The 26,518-nt window shown below is 41.9% G+C and overlaps 2 protein-coding genes across 2 annotated transcripts in view; one reads left to right on the top strand and one right to left on the bottom strand.

Moving 5' to 3' along the window:
• Positions 1–26,518, bottom strand: part of LOC126568418 (uncharacterized) — a 366,923-nt gene that overhangs the window by 9,358 nt on the left and 331,047 nt on the right. The window lies entirely within an intron of this gene.
• LOC126568629 (protein anon-73B1) overlaps positions 8,737–26,518 on the top strand; it is a 793,767-nt gene continuing 775,985 nt past the window's right edge. The window contains exon 1 of the mRNA XM_050225138.1: positions 8,737–8,744. The gene's annotated coding sequence lies outside the window, so the exon portion shown is untranslated. The remainder of the gene's footprint in view (positions 8,745–26,518) is intronic.

Below are 26,518 nucleotides of genomic sequence, written 5' to 3'. Positions count from 1 at the left end.
CGTCTACATGCAATTCTCTCAGACAAGTGCACTATTTCATCCGAGCTGGAATATACAGGTCCGGACAAATTTCATTGCTGCTATCCAGTTCGTGTGCATCCTTCCATCTGACTTGCACTTGCAGCTGGAGTTTACCATCTTCCAAGCCGCACGCAAACTGGGCCAACGCCATCCACCATTATACCATTCATGAGCGATGGTTGTGCTGATGACGATGCTGATAGCGACGATGATGGCGTCCGTTGATGGAACACCAACAATGAAAGTACACGGGTACACCCTTCTATTCACACCACATAAAACCGGACGCGATTCTTACGGTGAGGTCAAGGGCTTTTTACATCGCTGTCGAGCAGTGAAGAGCACTGGGATGCGTTCGTGGAAAGCAGGAAATTGTTAATGGAACCATACACACACACACACACACACCTGACTCTCAACGCCAGTTCGTCTTATGCGCTCGCTACCAAACCGGGTAATGATATGGTCGGCTTCGAACTTACATTTTCCATGGAACCGAAGCACAGAAGAGTGGTTGGTCTGTAGGTGGGTTAAATGAGCAACAAGAGAACCGAACCAGTGTCCAACGGTAGCCAGAGACGGAAAAGCTTCTGCTACTGCAGCCAACCAAAGTGTTGATGGTATTCATTTCACTCTAGATAAATTGCCGTTTCCTACGCTTTGACTACCTATTGCGACCCGTTACGTTTGGCGCCAGTTAAGTGCAGCCACGTGGGAGAGAGCGAGAGGGTGCAATGTACTGTATGGTGGGACATTTTTCGACACTGGAACTAAAATTAACCTTCAAATTGGATCAAATTGCCAACAGAAGTAACAGATGTTTCCGCTGATTGTTGATGACCCCTCGCTTTGTAATGTTATTGTGCGTTGCTGGGCCACCAAAACGTGGGCTACTCCTATGACGGCTGTTGCCCATTGCTATTTCTTTTGATGGAGAGATGCGCAGTTAGTTTTGAATCGTGATAGTCTGATCTGATGGCTAGAAGTTTCATTGTGCACATGAAGGGAAATTATTGTTCATTACTTTTACTTCAATCTCGTCAAAAAGGGACAATAACAACGTAAGTTTTGCCTTCTTTTCATGTGCTGGTTTTCATAAAATTGCCTGAAATGCTGTGTTTTTTTTTTATCACGAAATACATTCAATTACTTCTGATGTATACAGAGTGTCCTAGCAATACTTCGATTTTGGAATTCAAGTATGAAGCTATAATCAAGCTATTACAAAGCTGGAAACTGTCTACTTTTCATTAAAATAGACATCAATTATTAGAGGGATATTAGCTCCACTCATAGATAGATTATTTATACAAGATTTGATATCTTATTGCTATGAATTTATCGAAGAGCAAATACTTGATGATGAAAAGCCGACAATAATGTATCATTTCTTTACAATAGGCAAAAGGCTGAACATTAATTCATGTCGAGTGAAGCGAGTAAGGTTCGTCAGAATTAAATCAGCCTCAAGGGGTTCCCTGGGCAAGATGACATTAGTGACTAAAGAAATCGTTACGATTCTTAACTTATAACAAAAGCTTCACTATAAATTCTTCGCCAAATACTTAACCAGTTACTCACTGTCTAAAACTTTGAAATGAAAGTTAAAAACAATAATACATCGTTTTTCCCTGCGCCCATCTCAAGGTGTCTGAACGTATTCTTTAACTTCTTTCTGCACTGCATAGAAATCAATTAAAACCCACTACATCTCGAATCAAATTAACGGCAGATCTACTTTTATGTTTCATGCCCCAAGCGACCAGATGCATCAATCTCAGTCACACCACCCACAATCAAGAGTCTCCCTCTAAGTAATGAAATTTTACGACACCATCTTACGGCCGTCTAGCCTAGCCGAAAGCCCCGTCCAAAGACAGCCAGGCCAGGCCAACGTCATAGACTTCACGCATGGTGTGGAAAATCTATTCTTAAGCAGCACACAACCAGCACAAAAGAATCGCGTACCAGCGCGATTTGGATACTGGCCAGCGCTAAACCATAAGCGCGTAACGTTAATTGCCCCCCAAAAGCAGCCACTTTGCATGCGGCGAAACTTTTTAATAGGATATGATGATGATAAAATTAAACGACTTTTCGAACTTTTCCTCTCCACGTCACTTTATGCGTTTTCCTCGCCCTTTACTTCCGACTGCTGTGTGCCCTGAACCAGCACTGCTTCGATTGCAAAACGCATCCAGTATGACGCTCGCCATTTATCACCGGCATTCGTTCGGTATTTTTTTTCTTTTTATGACACGCCCTACTGCCGCTTACCCATCTTGATTTTTACTGCAAAATTTTCTTATCCGTCTAATGGTGTACGTGTAGCCAGGTTTTTGGTGCGCTGGTGTCTTCTTTTGTTGGTCATCTCAAGTTCATTTTCTGGTGTATTTTTTTTTTTTCTGCTGCGGTTCCATGTGGCGATGTGTAAAAGCGACCGTTTGATTTATGATCGTCACTAAGATTTGCAAAAGATTTTATTGCATTGCTCAATCGCTTTAACAACACGGCAGCAGCGGCTACAGAGTTCACGGGCATCTTTTATACGCTCAACGCTTCGAGAGTTTTATGTTGTTTAGAAGTGGTCCGGGACGGGAATCCATCATAAAAAGAAGGAAAACCAGACATTCGAGATGCTTGAATATGTATCATAAAGAGCGGCAAGAGTCATCTGCTTATAAAAGCAGACAATTTTTGAAAATAATATTTATTCTGGCTGAATTTTTCTTGAGTGCCGCCTAACTTTTGAAAAACATTCCCTATCTAAATAAAAATAAATAATAAAAATATCTGCATCTTTTCCCTTTCAACCAACATCAAAAACCACTGTCATATCTCATCTAAGGGCCATTTGGTTGATTCTTAATCTGCCTCTTCTGCCAGCGCTTTCTAATGGCCCCACATCTCGGTACGCTCGCATTTCCACAATCGCACAGCACAAACTATTGTCGCCATGTGCAGCTAATGGTTTCCGTAGACAGGAAAAATGCAACTCAACCCCGAAGACGCTAACGCACCGTAACAACGCAAAACTATCGAAGCAGCAACAGCAGTGGGTAGGAAGAGATTTTTCTCCCATTAACCAGAAGCCTCGGCCTTCGTTTAATGAAACAAGCTGCTGCTATCTCTACCGAGGCCGGACAATAAAACATGCAATTTAAAGTACCTCAGCAACAGCCGGACGCATCGGGTGCCTTTTTGGTTGCCATTCGGGTAATTTATTGAGCCTTGCTGTTGCTCGAGAGCTGAGTAATTGCTCACTCACACTGTACTGCCGGTGAATCCGAGGGTGAGAAATTGAATCGCCGATTCTGTGTACGCAGGTATGATAGAAGTTTTAGATAAGTAAACATGTTACATTGCAATAGAAGTTATTTGTAGAAACTCTTACTTTTACGAACACAAACACCCATAAACACCCTTGTCCAATTTTCTAATTTAATGGATATTCATTGCACTCTTCTTAGCACGCAAAAACTGGAGGCAAAATTTTAAGGCGAAACGAGAAATTATTCCAATTTCATTTAAGGTCCTCCCTCAAGAATTCTGATTTTTCGCCCAGCGAATGAGATGCAAAGGATCGGGAATAGGAAATGGACAGACACACGAACAAACCGGACGAGAGTGGCAAGTTGGAAGAAAAACAAATGGAAACAAATTGCCCGTTTTCGGGGAAAACGTCCGGATGGCGCCAGCAACCATTTTGCGAACCGAGATGATTCTGCTTTCCACCACGGTAAAACCCGGCAGAAAAGCACGGAAATTGATCGGACATTCGGAAAATAATTACATTAAAAGTATATGACCCATTAGCCGTAACTCATGCTGACATAATTGTGTGGCCTCGGTGTATGAAAATATATGGGAGAATTATTCAAATAATACAATTAAAATGCGTAAGTTTATGCTTGTACAGGAGAGGGGGAAAAAAACAAACACTGTGGATGCAAAATGGTTCTGGCAAGTTGGTTGGGTTGGCGAAAAAAAGGCAAAGCCTGGGGTCTGTGGCTATGGCACAATTCTTCTGAAAGCTTGTGGCTGAATGGTACTTAACGAAATAATATCTTTATCAGATATTCTTGTGTGAAGATTTTGTGTCTTTATATTTATACAGGTTTTCTGGTAAATCCTAAGCAGTGATATTTTTTCTTCAATGTCATGAGCTTGAGCAATCTACCTGTTCTTCTCCATTTTAAATTTATTCTCTGATTTCTACAAGTATTTTTATGTTTTTTAAGTAGAACTAGTTTCCCATCGATCCGTTCCACAACAAAGCAGCATCCACAATGCTCTTCTCCATTTTGCACAAGCTAAATATAGTCCGGACATGCATTTTGATCTTATCCATCTCATTAATGTTGCATCAAAGCATCAACATGTCATCATACTTCAACTATTCCCTTGTTTAACACCTCAGGCAGAAAAAAAACACAACCCGATTGAGATGCATCATTAAAATCATGCACCTCTTCATCAAGCGCTGCAAAGCATGCACGGAAAACAAGCCTTCAAGGTTGTACTTTTAATTCCACTTCACTAGAAGTAAGCCACTGGAACGTCGTGTAAGATAGTGCTCCGTTATCGAAAGATCCTTTGTAACACGAAGCACCATAAAATATTCATTACACAGCTTGGCCGGCGGTTGACTTTGAAGATTCACCGATACAGCGCTGCTATGCCAATATGATTGAAAACATTGCCAGATGACCAGATCTAGAAACATTTTGCAATTTGCCAATGTATCCAGGAGAATACAAAAAAAAACCCTCCCCCGCGGGATCATCAGCAACCAACGTTCATCAACATTCAATTTCCCAATGGGGAAGGAAAACCATCAACCGGTTGGGACACTTGTCGATGGAGCAGCATTCAACAGCATGATGCAGAGCAGCTTTCAACAGGCCTTCGAGAGCACGAGCCAGCTCAAGTGCAGCTTGTGCCGCTTGACAATCGAAAACACTCTACTGCCTGTCGGCAGGCGCTGGTGAGTGTTGGCGCGACTTCCCAACGTTTCCACGAAGCCCTGGGTGATTGAGAGTGGCGATGATGGACCAAAGAAAAAGCGATTAAACGCTTACCGCACTCGAGCTGCTGCTGCTGCTGGATCAACGATTGCCAGCGTGTCCTTCGGTCCCGATTGTCGGATCGCATTGCCATCGTGCCATCGATTTGAGCCAGCTCCGTCATGGAGCTGTAGATATTTTTGCGGCATGAAATGCGAGGAACGTATAGAATGCGAGGGAGAAAGATACAAACCGCTCGAGAATCTGTTCGCTTTTGTCGGAAACCCCTTTTCGGAATGGAGTGCACACAAATCAGAGTATCCTTGATGACCTCCGTGGGCCACGGAGGCTGCCACACGCCATTGTGTCGGTTACCGTATACAGCAGATAAATCAGATAATAATAATCAATGTCAAAGTAAGGTCCAATGAAACTCTAGCCGTCATTCCAACTGTACCCTATCGGTGAGTGAAATCTACGCTACCAGACTAACCAGACTGGTGCTGGTGGAGAGAAACACGCGTCCGGAGCGAGGCAGGACTGACCCTTCAAAATGTTCGCTACAGGGAATTTGCTGCCACCAGACGGTCCACACTCAGTCGTTCCGTACTGTCTGCAGGATTGTTGTTAGCGGCTAGGTTATAATTGGATTATAATCTGAAAACGTTCCACGCAGGTTCGATTGGTTCCGGAGACCAAGACCAAGCCTAGGCCCGGTTGCCTTTAAGGGATCGGGAACCGGTACCGCTTCCTACGACACAAGAGCACCGGTGTTCAGGAAATCCTACACAATCTCAATGACCTTTGTCCGAATTTCCGTCCCTCCGGGGTGTATTCCTTTTCTCGGGTCTGCCTTCATTGTGCACCTGAACTAATTTCCCAACCTGAAACTCACAACTTCCGGCGATTGTTTCCGATTTCCGAATCGATTAGTCCAAACTGCCGATAAGTCGTGCGCCTCGCTCGAAACTACCACCGTACCGGACACGTTCTGTGCAGTTGTCCCACTTGAAGGTTTTGCTTCGATCAGTCGGGTCCGGGCAGATGAATCTAATGAGATTGGGTTTGAAAATTTGGAAAAACAACCCCCTCGTAGCTGTGAATATACGGCCCAGGACTATTCTAGCAGCTGTTTAAATTAGATTCGAACGCGATTTTCGATACCTCAATGTTGTGGCACTGTGAGCAAGTGGAATATTTTAATCAGAAGATATTTTTTGTTGGGCAATTGAAAAGGAAAATGATTCATTATACTTACTTAAGCCATGCCCTGGAATGTCACCTAACGTTTGCTAAGCTTCATTAGAGAATTTCCCTCATATCATCCTTTCATCAGAATCGACGTTTCATTCATGATGCATTTCTCGGAAAGAAAATGCGTAACGAATTGGAAATGGACATACGACAGAAACCGACAAGTCGACAAATTGGAATCATGCACAAAAGCCTTCAAAGTTTAACTTGCAGTTTTCCATCCATGCGTTGCATTCGATGGAAGCATCGTCTATTCAAACGAAATGGAAACGCACACGGTAATGTGTGACATTCAGCTTCTTTCATTTTAACAAAGAAAAATCTGTTCAATTTCAACAAAAAGCAAAGTTTCTGACTTTATTCCAATTATAAAGAATGGACTTTAAACACCCCATTTCAACCAAGGTCCTCCTCTTGCGTTGCTATTTGTAATGGATTTTAACGAGAATTGACATAAACCGCGGATGAAATCAGCTTGCGGTAATCGAAGCCCATTGTATTTAAAGAACAATCGAAAACAATGTTAATCAACGATTTTGATGATAATGAGGAAATAACATATTATCATGCCGATGATGATGGTCGGTGGTTGGTAAGCGGATTTTTGTTTTAAATCGAAAGGGGAAAAATCAATCGGAAAAGCGCACCGGATTACATTCGGTTACAATAATTGTCACGATGTACAGCTGGCCTGGGACAAATTAAACATCATGTTACTGCTTGTTTTGGGAATTTTCATACCAGCTCGAACGATTCCTCACAATAAAATGTCCTTCCAGCTCATATCATATGTGGAACATTTAATAAACGAAAATATTTGCCATAATTTCTAATGTCTCTGGTGCTATTAAATGGTCACCAAAAGTGTGGATATACGTTCATCAAACCAGCGCGTTTAGACACCATCATCTGAACAGCTCACCATCGCTTTGGAGCGTTGTCATTTCGTCCGAAACAGATGGTCTCGCTGCAGTTGATTGCACAGCGTGTCACGTATTTAAAACGTGCCTCTCTATAATTCCAAAAAACCGGTGCACAGCGCTTTTGCACACCTTTCAAACATACAACACGCTCAGCGTGTGCAGCGAAAGCACATTTGCCAACTAGTAATGTCAATAAGTAGACACTAGATTGTGATGTGCACATGGCCGAGTAAATATTGGAGAATCAAGATGTGCGCCGAAGGATAAAAGAAGCGGAATTCTGCAGCATCTCCGGTCTCACTTTTTCTGCTTGCTGGATTATGCAATCGGTAAAGTACTAGCGCTACTACTACTGGATGAACCAACTTACTTTGCTCGTACAAATACTGAGCTGCCCATTTGACTCGTTCTGTACGTCGACAGATGTAAGCAGCAGCAAGTGCAGAAGAAAAAAGCCAAGCCCTATTCAACCTTTCTTCTGTGGTCACGATTGTAATCAACGAATAGAAACGTGAGTAGCAGTGTGCTTTATCGCTCTCTACCTATTTCCCCATTTTTAAGTACACAAATAATAGAACTTTTCAAAATCATGAACGTACCTGCTTCTTTTTTTTTTTATTCGTTCGCAACCTACTCGCCTCAGTGCATTTTTCGGATGATTTTTCCATGTGCACTTGGTACCAGGGGAGGGAGGAGCCTTAAAAAAGGGAGATATAGAGTTTTTGTTAGTATCTTAACAACCATAAACTTTACCATGACCGCACACACACACATACACGAGTAGTGCTTGACTTCCGCTGCCATAAAATTAAACCACTATAACAACCGTGTGTTACTTCCACCATTGGCTGACTGCACTTGTACTAGTTGGAAAGGAAACTTTTCAACTTTGAAACTCCTTACCGGTGTATGAAGAAGCGTCCTGCCTCGTGCCATTATGCTACGAAGACTGACGACCATACCCTTCAGCACAGGAAGCCCAAATCAAGCTGCTTATTTCAGGTGCTTGTACAGGAATCCCGTAGCGCACCGGAGGCATGCGACGATTATTTAGGACTAGTTATGCCGCTACAAATGACCTTTACTCTGGTTCGCAAACAAAAGGATCTTGTTTGGTAGCTTCACTTTTTGATAAACAATAACAACTGTTGCGGTAAACTACTGTGAGATAAGTCTAAGTGTACTTTTTTATAATTAGACAATGCTCAAAAAATTTATTAAGGCTACAAGCTCACATTTACTAATCGAGACAGTTGAGGCATAGTTGACAGCAGGCTTGACAGCATGCTTCCATTCCATCCACATCCATTCTAAGGCAAGTTTAGAATATTTGATTGAAGGCTTGTACATCTGATGGTAGCTAGAATTTGCTTAAATAGTAGTAAAAGAATATTCTATCAGCATTCGTAGACTCTTAAAGAATGATACACAATTTCACACAATTTTTAGCATTTCACAAACCAAATGCAAATCAAAATGGGATATCCGTTCCTCGATTGACCCGGAGGCAAATCGCTCTATTTCATACAAGGGCCACACAGTCCTAATCTGCAGTCTAGACCAGTCTCAAATGAAAATGCCATGATTCAGCACCGAAACGAACTCTCCAACCATTCCAACTAGCGTTCCGACTGGTTCTCCCAGTGCTCCCCACACATACTTGAGCGTGCTCAGTGTTCAATCTCAGTGTCTTCGTTAAATATCCTCCAGCTATTTGGTTTAATCCTTTTCACTTTCTTTGATAGGATGCTGAGCGTCCTTTTGCGGTAGGGCGGAGAGCGAGAACGCCATCCTTCGCCACGTCCGGGCGTCACGCTTTGTACGTAAGGCATGGCAGTAGTGGAGCGTTGGACAATATCACTCCACAGCCACACAATTGCTACTTCTCGAAACGATTCCAATCTTTGGAGCTATCTCTTGAAGAGTCAATTTTACCGACTCTTTGCCGAAGGCTTTCGGGTGTGTCATTGCGAAAATGTCACCCAACCTAGCCCTTTCTGGAACCCAGGCTCCCAGCAAATGGGTTTCATAAATAGCAAATGAAAACCAAACCAAAAATGGAGTGGAATGTCCCTGCAGCAGAAGCTTCTTTCATGTTTCTTTTTTTTTCTACGTCAATACAATGGAAGGAAAGCAAAAACACAACCGGAAAGGATGTGTAATTATTCTATCCGTGCTTAAGGGCTTTTGTGACAGGCCGTCAGCTTTCGATGCGGGGGCGCTCAGATTTGATGGGCAGCGAACGGTTCGCAAAAAAGAGACTTTTTAAAGAAACCAAAGCAAACACTTGTTGGATAGATGATGGACATTTTCGTCTATATCCAGGATCAGAAAAATCGTAATTAATTTGCCTAACATGCTTACGAAACAACAGCTTATACTAAAATCACACCAACATTTAATACCAGATTTTAATTCGCTCCCCGTTAATACTGCTGGCCGATGCGTTTTCTTTATCAAGCGAAATTTATCGTCCTAACGAAATGTAAAGCACTCTGCATGTACCTAAATCAGCACTCTGCATTTGCCGGGTTTTAGGTGCTCCATCATCGGGCCTTTCACCATCGAATGTTGTAACGAATGCATTTGCATGTTCTTCGCACAATGAAACAGCACTTCCGAAGATACCCCCACGCACACACACACACACACACGTAGACCGACAGAGAATTTGTGGCTGTAAATATGCCACGGATTTATTGCGGTCAAACGATACTTTAGCTAGCAGGAAAGGAACCGAGGTAGGATGGAATGAATACTGTCAACGAGCCGAGCAACCCAGCATGGCAACCCGTTTCTGAGGCAATGATTACAGGCGTTACGTTCCTGGGACTTTTCCTCGGGAAAAAGATTTACGACATTGCTCTCTCGGTTGGAGTGTGGGAAATTGGGGCGAGGCTCATTGCCTCTTGTGTACCGGACTCTAAAATAAGAAGATTTCTTTCGATGTGTTAAGTTCTAAGGCGGACCTACTCGGTTGGCTACCGGTTTTAGATCTTGTACAAGAAAAAGAGATTCATCTTCTATTATTTATGGATTCATTGCTAGTAAAAACGAATTGTATGTGCTGATATCGAGGGAAGCGTTCTTAGAACAGCACTTTTTTTTCTTCTTCTTCCTTGCTTAACAACCTACTTACTAAATCACACTGGTCATCAAATGGCTCACTAGCTTTGTTGATATCACGTAGTTGGGTAGAATAGCCGATCTTCAAAACGGGCGAACGACATGACTTGGATTTGAACCTCTTTCTTCTTGCTGTGAGAAGATCTGCGACGCTGTCGTCTCTAACGTCCGCTAGTACATCGAGTTCTGTTGATGATTTACTTTTAAAACAATACATATTTTATAGTATTTTATAGCAAGTAAAATTTCTAAATCATTCCTATAAAATTATAGCTGAACTCTGAACTATGAATTCATCCTTACACTGACTCTTGGTCGAGAGAAATCTCCGCTACTTTATCCATCCTTTCACAGCAAACCATTACTCGCATAACGAAGACTCGCGTAAGCTTTCCCTACCATCCGATTCTACCCAATATCCAGTGCAAATGTGCCTTTTTATCTTTGCACCGTGCGCACAGGCTCAATTATCCTTGACGCGGGTGCGTGATATGCATTCCAGCCGTTACTTGCGCCCGATCGAATCCACCATCGACCACAACCCCCCGATACATTTGCCAAACAATTCTGCCTCATCGAACAGGCGAGCCCGTAGGACGTAATGAAGCACACGCGTGTGCCACGAGAGATGCAAACAAACTAGCGGATAAAAAGGGTGCGTCGGGTAAAGTGGAGGGAGATGGAAAAAAAAACTTCTGCGCCGTGTCATGAAATGCATCCGGTACGCGCGTCTACGGACACGTTAACTTGCTTGGTGTGGTTTGAGCGTATAGTTTCACGGATCAGTTACCACAGGCGGAAACCATTCATCGGCGATGCGATGCGATGTTTGCACTGCGACAAGTGAGTCCTGCAAAACATGCCGCGTTTGAATCCTATTGAATCCGTCCGGATGCTGCAAACACGTGTAGGGCGAGACCGTGTAGTCTTCGGGTGCTTAGCAGCGCGCGTGAGTGTGTCGTTCATGTTTTGATGTGCAGGTGCAAATGAGAGTTGGCGGTTTAAATTAGAGCACAGCAACATTGTAAAACATGTTTAGTTGAAATCACTAGCTACAATAGCTATGTTTTAAATAATTTGGATTTAATTTATTTTACAGAAATTCAGCTTATGTACTGAAAAGGATTAATGACGCACCGGTTCGAAAACAATTATGAAGCACGTCTATAAATAGATTAATTTCTAACGATGCTACGCCTTGCTTAATAGCATTAGACTAGCTAAAGCCCACAAGCAGCATGTTCTATTTTCAATGAGCTAGCTCCGACGCTAAATCTGAAACTAACGAATCCATCCTAGAGCCAGCGTGAAAAGCATCTAAGTCTTCAGACAACCCCGTAACGAGGTGCAGCAAATATACACCGAGCGCTCCAAAGAAAAGGATCTTATTTTCTAGGATTATTTATTGAAGAGTGAATTGCACAGGGTGAGCCAGCTCTTTCTCTTTGTCAAGAAAAGATTTTACTTGTCCGCTTCTCTAATTTTGTAGTGTTCATTATCCTGTATTTATGATTGATAATATACCTTGCTTTCCAAGTAAAATCATTTCTCAGCTCCAACTCCCATCGTTTAATGCTTTAAACAACTAATTGTTGGGTTATGTTTGGTGTCACCCTGTACTACCCCCACGTGTACACTTCTTACAAATACGCTGCGATTTCGTGCGAAAAGGAGAGTAATCAGAGCACTTGTCTTTCGGCTTTCCGTCAGGCTCGACTCACCGACGACTTACCGTTGATTAAGGTGTATACCAGCGCTTCGTTAACAGCAAGCCCTGCAATCCACCAGCCACAGGAGGCAAAATTATTGCTCCATCGTAGTCCTTCGTCCCAGCACACACACACACACCCTATCGCTCTTTCCTTCTCATGGTAGGACGTAAAGTCACTACAATCTCGGCATGATTAATTGCGGGGTTTCGGTGCAGTTCAACGAATTTCCCGAACTATGGAACACACATTATCCGCGTGTCTGAACCTTCTGTGTTTTGTACCTGGTGTGTAGGAAGCCGGCGGTGGTACGTGCTTCATTTTTCATTGTTTCGGTATCACGCTCATTTAGCACCTTAAATATTCTAACTGATGACAAGAGCTTAAACGGCTGTACTTCCCGCAACAAACAGGGTACGACGGTACGATGAGCGGTGCAAGTATATTTGCTAGTAAATTGGATGTCACTTTTCACGACGCTTTTCTTAAGGGGGGTTTGAGGGGTGGGGGGGGGGAGGAAAGTGTGTTTCCAGGATGCAGGAACGTGTCTGTCAGGTAGAGGATTGTCACGCAGTTTGTGGGAAGGGATCAGGACGACATCTTAACGACAGAGATTATTTTAACTTAATAAAAACCATTGTAAAACATATCAAACGTTACTTTTGGAATGTCTATTTACTATTGCGCGTGTGTTATGAGAAAAGCGAATTTAAGCAGCCTTTAAGCATAAAACAAAATTCCAAAAAAAACAAAATCCTCCTGAATAGAGCAGCCTTCCAGAGTCAAGAGCTTTCAACTTTAAACCTTTTCTTTTAATACGAGTAAAAAGAGAATAGGAGCCTGCCCTTTTATAAACATCCTTGAAGTACACTTGCCAAAAGAATATATCTAATGCAACCTCGATGCAAGCTCTCTTTTAAAAGATAAATATATTCAATCAATTTAAACCAGCTTAACACTTTCGAAACGTGATTGACACGTTATCACGCACCATTTGAGCCCAATATTCATCTGCATGCTTGCCCTTTTGTGTGTTCAATCTTTTCTACTCAAATCGGGGCTATTCTAAACAGCTAAATAGCACCTTATTTCGCCTTTATACTCCCAGCACCAGCAACAAGACGAGATTCAGGGAAACAAACCCCTAATATTTTACCCAAGTTTAAGGTTATGCACCGACAAAGCACCTCTACAAAACCTCAATTGATTGGGTCAGCATATGTATATGTAAGGCTTTAACGGAATTGCTGCCCGAAATGATGGTCATGATGATACGGTACGGGAGAGCACACAGACCTAACTTCCCTAGCGCCCAGACATCAAATGCTCCTCACTCAACCAGCGGTGGTTACGATATTCGATTCGATAGCCCGATAATCCGAAGAATAAATATTAAAATAGATACGACCCACGAGCGGCCGGAAAATCTGGCATTGATTTCGAATTGTAACACCGTTTCGATTTATTTCCTTCTTTTTATGCTCACTCCAAATCGGGCTTACCCTTTTTTTGCCGTTGTATTCTCCGACCAAGAACTCTATCCTTATTTACATGTTTGCAGCACCCTTCGCACACCAAGAAAAGAATCCCGAAAATCTTAATGGCGTCGTCTCTTTTATAGCACGTGACCATAATCACACCGTCACTAAGCATGGTGCGTTCATGTGTTTTGTGTTACCGGGCTTCCAAAACCGGGTGGTGAACATGTTGTAGAAAGGCACTTCACTTTTCCTACCAGAAAAACGGGACCACGAAAAGCTGATTGAAAAACGCGTTGAGATATGCTGATTGACGAAAATAGGAGTGTATGTATTGCATAGGTAAAGTAATATCGTTGCAAGAAGAAGAAAATAGTACAGGTTTATCACTTGGAACTTTTTCACTAATAAATTGAATTCATTTCAAAATTAAAATTAACAAAAATTCCGAAATAAATTTCTTAAGCCTCCAAACAAACCCTTCAACTGTAAGCCACAGGAAAAAAAGGGGTTAAACCAAAGGCACAAATCAGGCCCCAATCGGCTATGGCCCATCGATCGGAAACAGGCAATCAAGCATGATGATTTATGAGATGTTAACTCACCGACACCTTCGCCCAATTGAGAATGAAAAATTGAATGCCGAACGTTGTTGGCCGTTGATGTACGGTTGCTTCCCTTTCTCTCCTTTGTGCTCCGTTTTCAAACCACAACAAAAAAAAAAACACCATTCAACGGATGTGATGAAATGAAAACAATGTATAGTGCTTTCATCCCTTTTTTTGCAGCTCCTAGTGCTGATAAAAATCGTCAGTTCTGACGTCGATGATGACCGGGTTTAGTTCATTGGCTTTTTAAACACTTGACAGGGAGCGCAAGTGGTTTTTCTGGCCTTTCTTCGTGCATTGCCGGAAGTACATGTCGGAGATGAAGATGAAGATTGCTTGCGGGATGATAAGCGTGATTTGAAAAATGATCGTCAAGGAACAGGTTCAGGCAGATGGTTCTAAAATAGGATAAAAATAGTTTAATGCTCACATGGTACATTAACAATTTAACAAGCAATTCTAATGAGGTCTGAGACGTCTAACAAAACTATTCACTCAGAGATAATGAGTCTGCTCAACACGCTCGTTCAACACCAGATACACTTACCCCCGACGCTCGGCTGCATTTTCACCAACCCTGATTTCATTTTCATGCACTGCTTCATAAATCACTTTGATCGTTCGTACCAACGGGGTCGGATTTCCATTAATCAATCATCGAGGCGCATTTCTTGCACTTCACATGATAAAAACAATAAAAACACACTCTTCTTACTAACAACACTGCTGCTCTTTTAGCTAGTTCCTGTGTTCCGTGTGTCTGACCACAAACGTTCTTTGTTATACAAGCTGTAAAATTACAAAAAGCCACTGCTTGAATTCAATTATGCTTCCCATGTACAACAAAGGGCAGGTGATACGGTGCGCTTGTCCGTATATAATCGATCGGCAAGGCTTACACTTCTTGTGTTGATTTTCTTTCATAAAATTAATTGACTGGATCACTCAACCATGGCACAGCCGTACAGCGAGTGGATGATTTTATTGAAATAGAGCAAACAATAGAAAACACACACAAAAAAAAACATCACTTTCCACTTCGGTAAGCATGCAGCGATAAAGCACAGAGAAGGAGTAAATTGATTTTAAGTTTTCACATAACCAGTCTTAGATAACAAGCAGATAAAGGATTAAACTTTGAAAGTTTTTTCTCAATGTTCCATCCCTTTCAAAGACAAGAAATGAAAAAAAGATAAATAATAAATTTTAGTCAATAGTGAGTATCAAAAAATGACTAGGTTTGCTTAAGAGATGATAACAAATAGTCAATCACATGACAAACATACAATTATTTTCAACGATGCACCGCAAAATGAGCAAAACTATAAATCACCAACGTTGCAACAAAAATCACCAATCATAAATCTAAATAAAAAGAAAATAGAAGCAAATTTTAGATTTTGGTGTTGGATTGCGTTACATCCGTAAGGATAATAATCATATTTCTTCGTTTTATGAAATTTCTTCCACCCCACACGACAACCACACGAACAAAGGACCTATCTGGTTGACCCCTTGCAAAATCCGGTAACCATCAAATCGGTGGTCAACGGTTCTAGTGTGGATGACTGTGATAGGATGATAGTTTCATGTGTTTCATTACTCTGATGATGGATGGTGAGTTTCGCAGTGCTCGCAGTACAAGTCCCACGAGCATTCGAGCTGGTTCCTGTTTTCGTGATGCAGGGGAGCTGTCCTGATGTCCTGGAATTGTGATGCTTTCCCTGACGTCTTCTAAGAATCATCAATTATGAGTTCCACTGTATCGGAAAAGTGAAGCCAGTGAGGGACGAGACATTTTCCCCGAAGAACTCTTATCTGGGTGCTGTGATTTTATAACCCGCTGCTGTTATCAACGCAACGGGGAGTGGTTACATTGAATTTTTGTTCCCATTTACGTTCATCTATTCTTTGTATTTTCGTTGATTTTGGTGCACATATTATTTCTATTATTTCGTAGCCACCACGCTCGAATTGCGAAATTTTAACTCAGCACTTGTTTAAGCAAAACCGCGATGCATGCCTCATAATCCTCTGCTGACGCAATCACTGTCAATGCATTGTTTGTGGAAAACAGGGGATCCCAGGGAGAGCGGAGCAGAGGGGGGAAAAAACAGTTAGTTCCCGTGTAGCCGTGAGTGAACTTTTCTCACGACCTGGAAACAAGTTTTCAAACACGTACAAAAACCACACAACCCCACTCGGTTCGGCTCGGCCTCCCAACTGCCACTGCCTTTTCATGATATTATTTTTTTTTTTACTGTCGTGCTTTCGTTTTTTGTGTCTCGTTGTTGCTAAAACTAAATACAGAATCGACCTACGAACATGAAAGAGTGCCACCACTTGCAGCCGTCACCACCATCTAGCGGCAAAACAAAGGCAAAAAATAATCTAACAGAACGATGTTTTTATGCGTCACGCATGTCGCATGTCAGAAGCGAAAAGCTCTGGTGGAATAGACACTGATGAATAAAGATGACACGAGTATTTGATTTATGGGTCAAAGGACACACTGTCAGCTTCAGTGTTTTCCTTTTTCGCACCCGCACCGCCTAACCTGCCCCTACAGCCACGCCTTCCCACGCCTTCCCGGGCCAACGGACGCCGACAAAACCATGCAAAGAATTTAGTGACGCCACTTTGGCTGACCGAAAGTCTGTGGTCCGTCGTGCTTTTCCGCATTCACTCGCAAGGCCTGCCTTTTCCTTCTCGTGCCTCCGATGTCACACTGTGTCACGGGGGAAAGTTTTCCCATGTACGGGATGGAAAAGCGAGCAAGCGAGCGAGCGAGCGAGCGAGAGAAGAAACGTACGATGTGAGAGCAACGTGAATGAAGAGCTAAATGTAGAACTGTTTTTCCCTCTGTTGAATGATAAATTTAATTTTCATATAAAAGCTATCAATAATGCACATTGTGCGCTCTCCCATTCTCCCTTTCTATCCCTCTCTCTTGCACGCACACAAACCCACATTCAGCGAGGGTGGGTTGGCCAAGAACACACACGTTGATTTAATTTTGCATCTACTCGCACTGGTTCTCTGGGCCTCGGTTGTCGTTTAACAATACGGACATACGTTTCATTTGAATTGTACTTGTACGAATGGCTTTAGCAATGCTTCCGAGCGTCGTTTTTTCCGAAAAACTTTTTGATGGATGATGTCTAACATCCACCCCCTTCGACCTCCAACACTCCCCGCAACGCGACGTGCATAAACATCATCATCATCATTGTGTGCGAGTGTGTCTGTGTGCCAAGAGTATTTGGGAAGTTCAAGGGAGTGCTACTGGACACAGATTGCTGGTGGTTTGCACTCGTGCAAGTTGTATATTAACCTGGCTAAATAGTTGATTGCAAATATAGCTTATATTGCACATCATCGTACATTCCTACCACAGCTAAAATCATAAAAAATGGTTAGAAAATCTTTTCAATTAAAATGGTAATTTTTCATACATCCGCTGTCAACATTCACCAAAATCATACAAATAATTAAATCTTTTCCCTGATTCATCTTGCTCTAGTTGCGGTCCTCATCAGTTCTCAAGGGAATGCTTGAGTACAATTCTGTCGGCAGTACAGACTCAGGGGAAGCAGTGATGTCATTTGCTTTTATTGTGGCTTGTTTCGGAATCAGATTTCAAACACCCTCGGCCTATATATGACATTTAATGTTTCCCGCAAGTGGAAAAGTAAGGGTACAGAAAGAGAATTCTCTTGGGAAAAAGATTCCAGTTTTGAATGAAGTGTTGAAGTAAGAAGTAACAAAAACGCAAGAAATACTAATGGAAGTAAAGTAGCAAAATAATGCTGCTGAATAACACGCAAAAAGCCAAACAAAAACATCACAAATACAAAACAAAAGGAGCACCTTTTTTGGAGCTGAAATTAATAAAAAAAAAAGAGTTGTACAGGAGAAAATGCTCCTCTGATATAGGGCTTTACATATACCGCTTGATAAGAAAATCAGGCAATAATTGACCACTACATGGCAAGACCGGGTGCTATACCTCATCTTGGATCAATTTTCAGTAGCAATCCTATCCAGATCGTTTGCCCTTAGTGAGGACTGACTATTCAACTACGTAATATCAATAAAGCTTGTAAGCCATTAGATGGCTGGCGTGACCTCGGTGGTCGTTAAAAGTCATGATATAAGAATTTGGTGTGAATCGAAAAGACAAAAAGAAGGCGCAAAAACCATCCTCCATATCCACAAAGAAGCAAAAAAGAAAGAAAGGATTTTTGAAAACATGTTTTAAAAAAATAATTCGGTTTTTCAACATATTCGAACTTCAAAACAACCTTTTAATGAGGCCACATTTATTATTACTAGCAAATCCCGCTTGTATGCTCAACCCTGCACTAGCAGTGGCAATTCCCCAGAAAACGATCTCCACAATCTCGTTCTGCATACGTTCACAGCACAGCAACGAAATTCTGCTGCAACACACAGCATCACTTGTACCAGTCGTATTAATTAAAACTAGTAATTAAATTTAGATTGAACCAACGGCAAACGCAAAACGATAAATCTCGGCATCTTATGTAGCTCGTGCTGTGACAAAACCACAACTACCACCGACTGCAGCGTTTTCTCCCAGAACCGGTTAAATCGATACGTGCAGATATTAATGAAACAATGTCCCCAGCCCGGTTTGGCGCGCAAACCTGAAGCATCGGCAACACATGACCCACCGTAGCGCACTGACACAAAATCCATAAAAGGAATGCATTAATATGGTAGTGAAAGAAATTTAATTTCCACTTCACGCGCGCTCCACTCGATTCATTCTGCTCAGCACCAAAACGCACCCAAGCAGTGTGCCTCCATACGTGGCGCGAAATTAATGAACCGAAGAATGTGGAAAAGCTTGTACGAAAGCCGGAGGTTCGGGCTAATCAAGTCGTTAAATTTATAGTACGCGATAAGAGAATGGTGTGTAAGCCTTCGCCCCATTGCTGGAAGGAAATGCGGGCCGTGGGAAAACTCGAAGACACACACCAATTGATTCCGAACCAGTTTTAATGGTTTTACAGCTTCCATCCAGTACGGTTTAGTCTCATTTATGTGGCGGGGGGGAGTTGAATCTTGCTCAGCGTTATGGGATAGAAGGATATCGTATATATGTTCGGAATTTTACTTAGGGATCCAACAAAAAAAAACGACCTTAGTTTTGTAGCTACAAAATGTGGAACTTTATTTACACCCCGAGCAACTATACGATTTTGCTAAGGAGGATTTTAAAGTCATGAAGATAAGTGCAGAGCATTATATGTGTAGTATATTTCAATGACGCGAAATTTCTCCTTTTATCAACACAATCGATCTACAGAGATATCGCAGGATCTTACTACAAAGCCATAAAATCCTTGCCTAACAACAGCCGCTTTTTATGAGACTCGATCTTCAAACCTTAGCATTTTATGATTCAACTCCTAGCTACTATACGTTGACATTAAAAAAGCAAGTCTTTTTATCATTCGTTAATGTTTTACTTTTCATAAATTTTAAAGAAAAAATACATAAAATCATTAGTGTCAAAGTAAACCACCAAAAACATGCTTTCCCTGCTCGCCGTGCCACAACAGCAGGAAAGAAATAACACCACAAAATCATCCGATTAGAAGCTGTAAAGCATCGTCCACAATTTGTGGTTATTAATTTTTAGTGCCAAGATTGGGTTTGCCGATGGCCTGCCATCAAACCGGCTGATAACACGCAAATCCCCGAAACGATACCGTATACCGAGTGCGCGGGAGCTAATTAATGTCCAACGATCAACTGGCCCGGCCCCACAGAACGGGTGTCCTGGTGCCCTCACCCCACCAACCACACTACAAATCTCTCCCGTGCGATGCATCCGACGATGCCCTAGAATTAACGAAATGGCCAAAATTATCGCAAGCCTCGTCTTGAGTGAGTTATTTATGGTCCGTCGTTCGCTGCAGATGGAGATCGATTACCGTCGTGGCGTGGGACGTTCGTTTCGGGGACTTTTTACCATCTACTAGATCGAACGACCCATCTGACACAATCAGAGGATGAGGCAAGGTCGTGATTTATTTCACCAGTGCTCTTTGGCTTTCTGAGGGCTATTTCGCGTTTTAAGTGATTTTTGTCCCTTTCCTAAGGATATAGGACTTTCTTTCGCACGTCATGGTCATGCTGATGCGATTAGTTTGATTCCTTGTGAGTATTCGAGGAGTGACAGAGAGTGTGTCCAATAACTTGGATTATTAAATGATAACACCAAAGCGGTGATTAAGTAGCTTTGAATTTGTGACCTGAGTATTTGTTAGCCTTTTTACAGCAAGAAGCTTCAAGAAAACTGACTCCTTACATACGATGTACTTAATAATTACAGCAACACTCCAAGTCAAACATTTTCTCAAGGGTCTTCAGACAGCAAGACCGCAACTTTTCTTTCTCAATCTCAGCACAATCACTATCGTAATTTTCACTCGCAGCACGACCCCGATAAGATGGTGCCATGAATTTGCATCTTTATTAATCTTGGCTCCAGCACGGGTTAAGACTTTCTCCATCGTCAGATGTACTTTCATTTTCCCCCCCCCCGAGGTACTGGTGCTGGTGTTACCGATAACTTGCACCGCAATTTTCAATCAATTGCCATCCCTTCGGCTTCAACTTGAAACGTGTGCTGGCGAGATTTATCCTTTTTTTGTCAGTACCAATCGGGGAAAGTACGCCACTTCCGTCCTTTGTAGCTGACTGTGCAGCACTCAAGCCATGATGTCACTACGCGAAAAGTTTACCAAGAAATCAAGTAGATGCTGAGTGGTGGCTCAACCTTGACGCTAATAACTTCTTAAAAGAAATCTACCCAAACGTCTAAAGTTGTGTCAAGTAGGATCGCTGCTGACGTCAGCAATATGTCATGAAACATAGCAATACTGCTACAAAATCCTTCCAATACTTATACACTATTACACTGAAATGTTGCTCAAACTCAATGGTTAAAATTCTCATCCCAACAACTAACAGGAGAATCGTTTAGCATTCAACACCGACATTCTCTTTTCATACAGGAGACCCTTTTCTCGCTAGTTAATAGCTTCCCTGCTAACCATCTGTATTTCCTTTCGCATAAACCACACCAAACCTTGTGGGTAAAATATTTACCTAAAGACCTTCTCCACAACGAAAGGTTCAACTGGGTGTTTTGTTTTCGTGGTCAAAAGGATCATCGGAAGCCCGTCGGGGCCGTGCCACGGATTATCCTTTAACCGTGGCGCCATCATCCATCATGGTTCAAATTTGTTATCGAAATATTTCTGCCCTCCATCCCTTATCCTGTCCCACTCCTAAACTGTTATCTTCTTCTGCTCCGCTCTGCCCCATAAGGATAGGAAGCAGCCTAACCTCAAACACAGCACAGGTGGAACAGGACAGGACCGTACACATTGATCATTGCGAACGGTAACCATAACCGAATTCCGAGCACGTTCGACAATGTGGCCCAGCCCAGAACAGGACATCCGATCACATTTTTAGGAATCTCGGTTTGCTACCTTAAACGAATTTTGCTGGGCCCGATCCAAGACACATTCGTCACACGGACTGGTTTTGGAAACCTGGTGGTTTCCTCCTGCTTCCGGAGGACATGAACCCCGCGCGTCAATACAAACCAAAACCAATGGTAGACCGATTCTTACCGATGATTGCGAAAATTGTAGAAAATAAAATTGTCCCTCGTACTTGCTTCTCCACTGTCCACTTTCCGCCCTCTTTCTGCCATCCCATACACCGGAATCATCTTATCGGAAATCCTGCTTACCAGTCCCGGGTTGACATAAAGTGTATGTTCGGGGTTTCCGCTGAAGAATACCATCCTTCTTACATCCAATCTGATTGGCAGTGGATTCATCTTTCATGCGTCCTACAGCGCCGGGATCTCAGGTCGGGTTTCTCGCTTCGGTGGCTGTCGGTGTATTGTTGTTTGCTGTACAATTACAGTTCTTTTTTCTTTCTTTCTTATTCTTTCATCTCGTTTGATCAACCGTTCTGTGAGTGTCTGCATTCGAATGGTATGATCTTCTTATAACTAATGCAATTTCTTATTCGAATGTATCATGTGCCGCATAAGTTCAGCAAGTTTATTTAGTTTTTGACAGTTTTTTTATGCTGAAAGTAGTGCTTTGGCTTTTGTTTCTCTTTTTGCATTAGTAAGATATGAAAAAGGTGTATATATTTTATTTCATGGAGTTTGTAAAATACTTTTATCAAATCTTAAGCATTTTTAAAGCAAACTTTTTCATTTATTTAATGTTGAAGCTATCTTTTAATTTAACATTCATTTATTTAATCTTAATTGAAGTATCCAAACATCAAAGTTTAATTCTATGTAGTAAGGTTTTTGTTATACAAACTTACTTAAAAACTCTCAAGATTAGTTATATACGATAAAGTTTGAACTTGCCTTATTTTCTCATTGTTTCTTTTTACTTTTACATAAATAAACAGAAAAACAAAACTCACATTTATCTTCTCCATTGAATGTTCGCGAACCACAACAAACGAATATGTAGCAGTGTGGCACATTCTCACAACCAGGTTCACTGTCCTCCAGCGGAGGTTAATTTCTGTTTTATTGTGGCAGTGAAACGATCATCGTTATGGGGCGGCAGCGCAGCAAAATGTTTCATGCGAGAAATGCGATGCTATCCAGCCACCGAAAGAGAGCAAGAGCGCGTCTAATACCGACCGCGATGTACGATGTGCCGGACGCGGAACTCTGATTAACTCTAATCGCCATTTTGGGAGTTATCGTCACGATGGCTACGTTTATGGGCATTCTTGTCTCATTCGAATAGCTTTACGACGGTCGTTTACGGTGGTGCCATGAATATTTTACTTTGCCCAGGGCCTGCAAGAAATCGCTTCCGATGCAAATGTTGTGTATAAGAACAAACGATTGCTACTTTAGTAACGAACTGCACGCTTTCTTTATTCATTTGCAAATAAATTAAAATCGACAATAAACCCACATAGCTCAGTTAGAAATTAAATCTCTATCAATTTCAAGTGAAACAAATGCTAACACACATTCTCTTGCATTGCGAATTAAAATAGCTTTTTAACTTGCCCATGCCCGAGTGAGAAAAAAAAAACAGCAATTACTTGCGTGAAAAACGAGAATCCAATAAGCTCCTTTTTTACCGACAATTTTCCCCAGCAAAGACTTGCCCGGTGCATCAGCACAACTTATGACATTTTAATGAAAGATTAACACCTCCCTTGGCGCCTTCTTCTTCAAACTGCTGGCTCCGCGCACCGCTGGCAGCTCCACGGACTTTTCGGGGCGTAGATAATAAGACAGACTAAGTTGCCGGATTCCTTGCCGGAGCGTTGCCTGCCTGCCGCTGATGGTGACAAGTTTTATTAAAAATACTTCAAATTTCCATTATTTCACATTTTTCCACCGACTTCGCATTCCTCGTGCTCGCAAATCCATTACGCGAACGGGGTATCGTTATGAAACATAATAGTTCACCGGCTTGGTGGAGGTAAAAAAAAAACTTGCAGCTCTGGCGAAATTCCTTTACTTCTAGAGTTTTTTATAATTGAAAGAGATTACAAGAATTAGCTATCACATTGTTACATCAACCATTTTTGGGTCGCGCTGAGTGACAGTCCGAGTATATTAGCACACAATGGTCATAAAACGTTGATGCCTGCCCTCTAGCGCGATCCGCATAATGGGAAAGCATTTTCATGATCGGTAAGAATTATCAAATAAAACCATTGCAGTGCAGCCCCTTTTATTCCCCGCCCATTTTATCCTTTATGCTTCAGCGAATAAAAACTATTGCAAACCTTCGTTAAAATTACGATCGACCAAAAAAAAAGAATCCTTCGAACCATCCAAAAACTAACATCTGTTATTGCTTACCTTTTGTACATTCAGCCAAACCAAAACGCGCTTCCGCTTGTTAAACTGTGCTGCATCTCAATACGCTGTTCCACGTCCCACTTACTGTGGCCACCTTTCGCTGGCTTCGTTATCAGGCGAACCAAACCACAAAACGACGCCAATCGACATAAATAGAGATGAGCAAGCCGGTGGAACGAAAGCAAAAAAAAAGGCACTGACACAAACGCACAACGGGTAAGCTAACAACCCTTCGGCAAGGAATATAGAGCGCCAGGGGCATCCCAGCATCCTAGACGGAACATCCGCTACTTCCTTCCTATTAACGGTGCGGATTGTTTGTTCACGTTCACGTTTACGGAATCCGCGGAAACACGCGCCATGAATTCAAAAAGGGGTTTTGCACTTGGCTGCTTCCTTCGGGTTTCTGTTGTCTTTTTTTTTTGCCTTCTCTTTCCATTGTTATGCCTGGTTAGTATGCTTCCAACTATCCCCCGCTATCCGGTAGGGATGGTCTTACGATAAGAAGGAGGTGGACTTTTTTTTTCAAGGTTTTTTTTTGGAGAAGGACACAACCATCCCGCATTTCACTATGAGAATTTTGCACCTACCATTTAGTCTACCCAACCATCACACCTGCCGTACTAGCGTGCGCGATGGTGAGAAGTGAAAAGTGTGCTTGTTTTGGCTGCAAACATTTAATCAACCTTTTGCTGGAAATAATAAATGCATGAGTTTGTGCTGGTAAAGTAAAGCGGTTGTTTGATGTCGCGTGAGCAAAAAAAAAGGAATACTGACAAGTTACACATAAAATTGTCATCTTTTATAAAAAGCTGTCGTTTGTAAGGTAGGAAAATTTACTTTCTTGCTTTAACTTCTGGGGAATGGTAATGGGAAATGGTAAAATTAATAAGGAAATTGACCGATGTTCAAGCGCTTGATTAAACCCTGAGGCTATAGAAAAAGGGCATACCCGATCTCTCAGTTGTGTTGCATTTGATAAATCCTGCCGTTGGTCTCGGCTAAGTGAAATGCTATGATGAATAATTTTAGATGAACATTCACGATGTACTAAATACGAAAAACATGAGAATTAATATTACCCTGCTACAAAAGAACGCTCTGATTGCTCTGCTCTGATGCTCTCTGAACAGCATGATTCGGTTTCTGAAAGACAAGAGATTAAAATATGCATAAAAATAATTTTATTCATGAAGAATAATCTGCTTTTCTAGTAAAAGTTCCATAAGGAACAAAATTTTTATAGCAACTAATTAAGTTCTTATAGAATTCCTTATAGTACTCCTTCTCGTACAATCACGTCAATCAATTATCGGTGACACTTATTTTTTCCACTGTTTAAAATTAAAATGGTATTAAAATAAACACGAAACTCGTTACATTCCCTGGAAAACAACGACCCTCGGCTTAAAAAAAAAGAAATAAAAATCCCCTTTGCCATCTATTTTTCCTTCCCGCGAACAACCACCTCTGACATCGAGCTGTTCATTTTTCATTAATCTACTGTCACATTCGCCAATCAGAAATGCAATTAAATCTACGCTACGACTAGATGCTGTCAAATGTCCCTCCAAGCCCCGCTCTTTTATCCCAATCCGTCCGTTCGCCACGCCGATTGCCAAGGACAGCATGATACGAAATGGTGTAAAAGGAGTAGAAAAAAAAACTGTCAAATTGACATATTTAATGATTTCTAAACTGTTCTCCCAGCTACCAACGAAACCATACCGGGCTCACCGAGCAGAGGCGTGTTGATCATGCAAGGAATTGCAAGCGAAGCATTACGTAGGAAATGCTACTCCACTCGGCTGCCTAACATTCAGACTCCCTACCGGGTTCCTACCGGTACTGCCGGACATTTGACACGCAGACATTTTACTTTCTTGCTTACAACTAATAACAGTTGCTGCGACAATTGCGAACGATTTTTCTGTATCCGATTCCAGCCACCCGTTCCAAACCGTGCCAGTTTGATTGCAATAAGGAGGATCGGTTACAGTGATGAGATTGAGGTTTCAACACTTGCCAGCACTTAACCAGAGGGTTCGGATTTTCTGATGGTGCATGAAACCGAAAGTATTAAATGGAAATGGGAAGAACGAACCCGATGTGTTCAGCACCACCGAAACAAATTATTCAAATAATAAAAAAAGACGAAGGAAAAAGGATTTGTCGACATAGGAGTCGGGTCGTTAACGATATCGACAATGCGATACCCAGCTTTGGGGGAAATGTAATCTCGAGCGTCTAATTCGTATTTGATGCAGTCGGTCCCCATTATCCATCCTCGTAAACAATATACTCGACTTGTTGAAAATGTCAATCATGGGCTATCCCTTCTTTTTTTGCTTCTCGACCAATCTCGATGAAAGTTTCAAACCCCCTTTCAGTGCCGGGGAAAAATGTGTGCCCGAAGTATAAACAATGTATGTTTGCCCTGCTTTCTCGCTCTTCTTCGATTACGCTACATCTGTTTC

The sequence above is a fragment of the Anopheles maculipalpis genome, chromosome 2RL (assembly GCF_943734695.1).
Source record: "Anopheles maculipalpis chromosome 2RL, idAnoMacuDA_375_x, whole genome shotgun sequence".
Classification (NCBI taxonomy): domain Eukaryota; kingdom Metazoa; phylum Arthropoda; class Insecta; order Diptera; family Culicidae; genus Anopheles; species Anopheles maculipalpis.
This window is presented reverse-complemented; position numbering and strand designations above follow the sequence as displayed.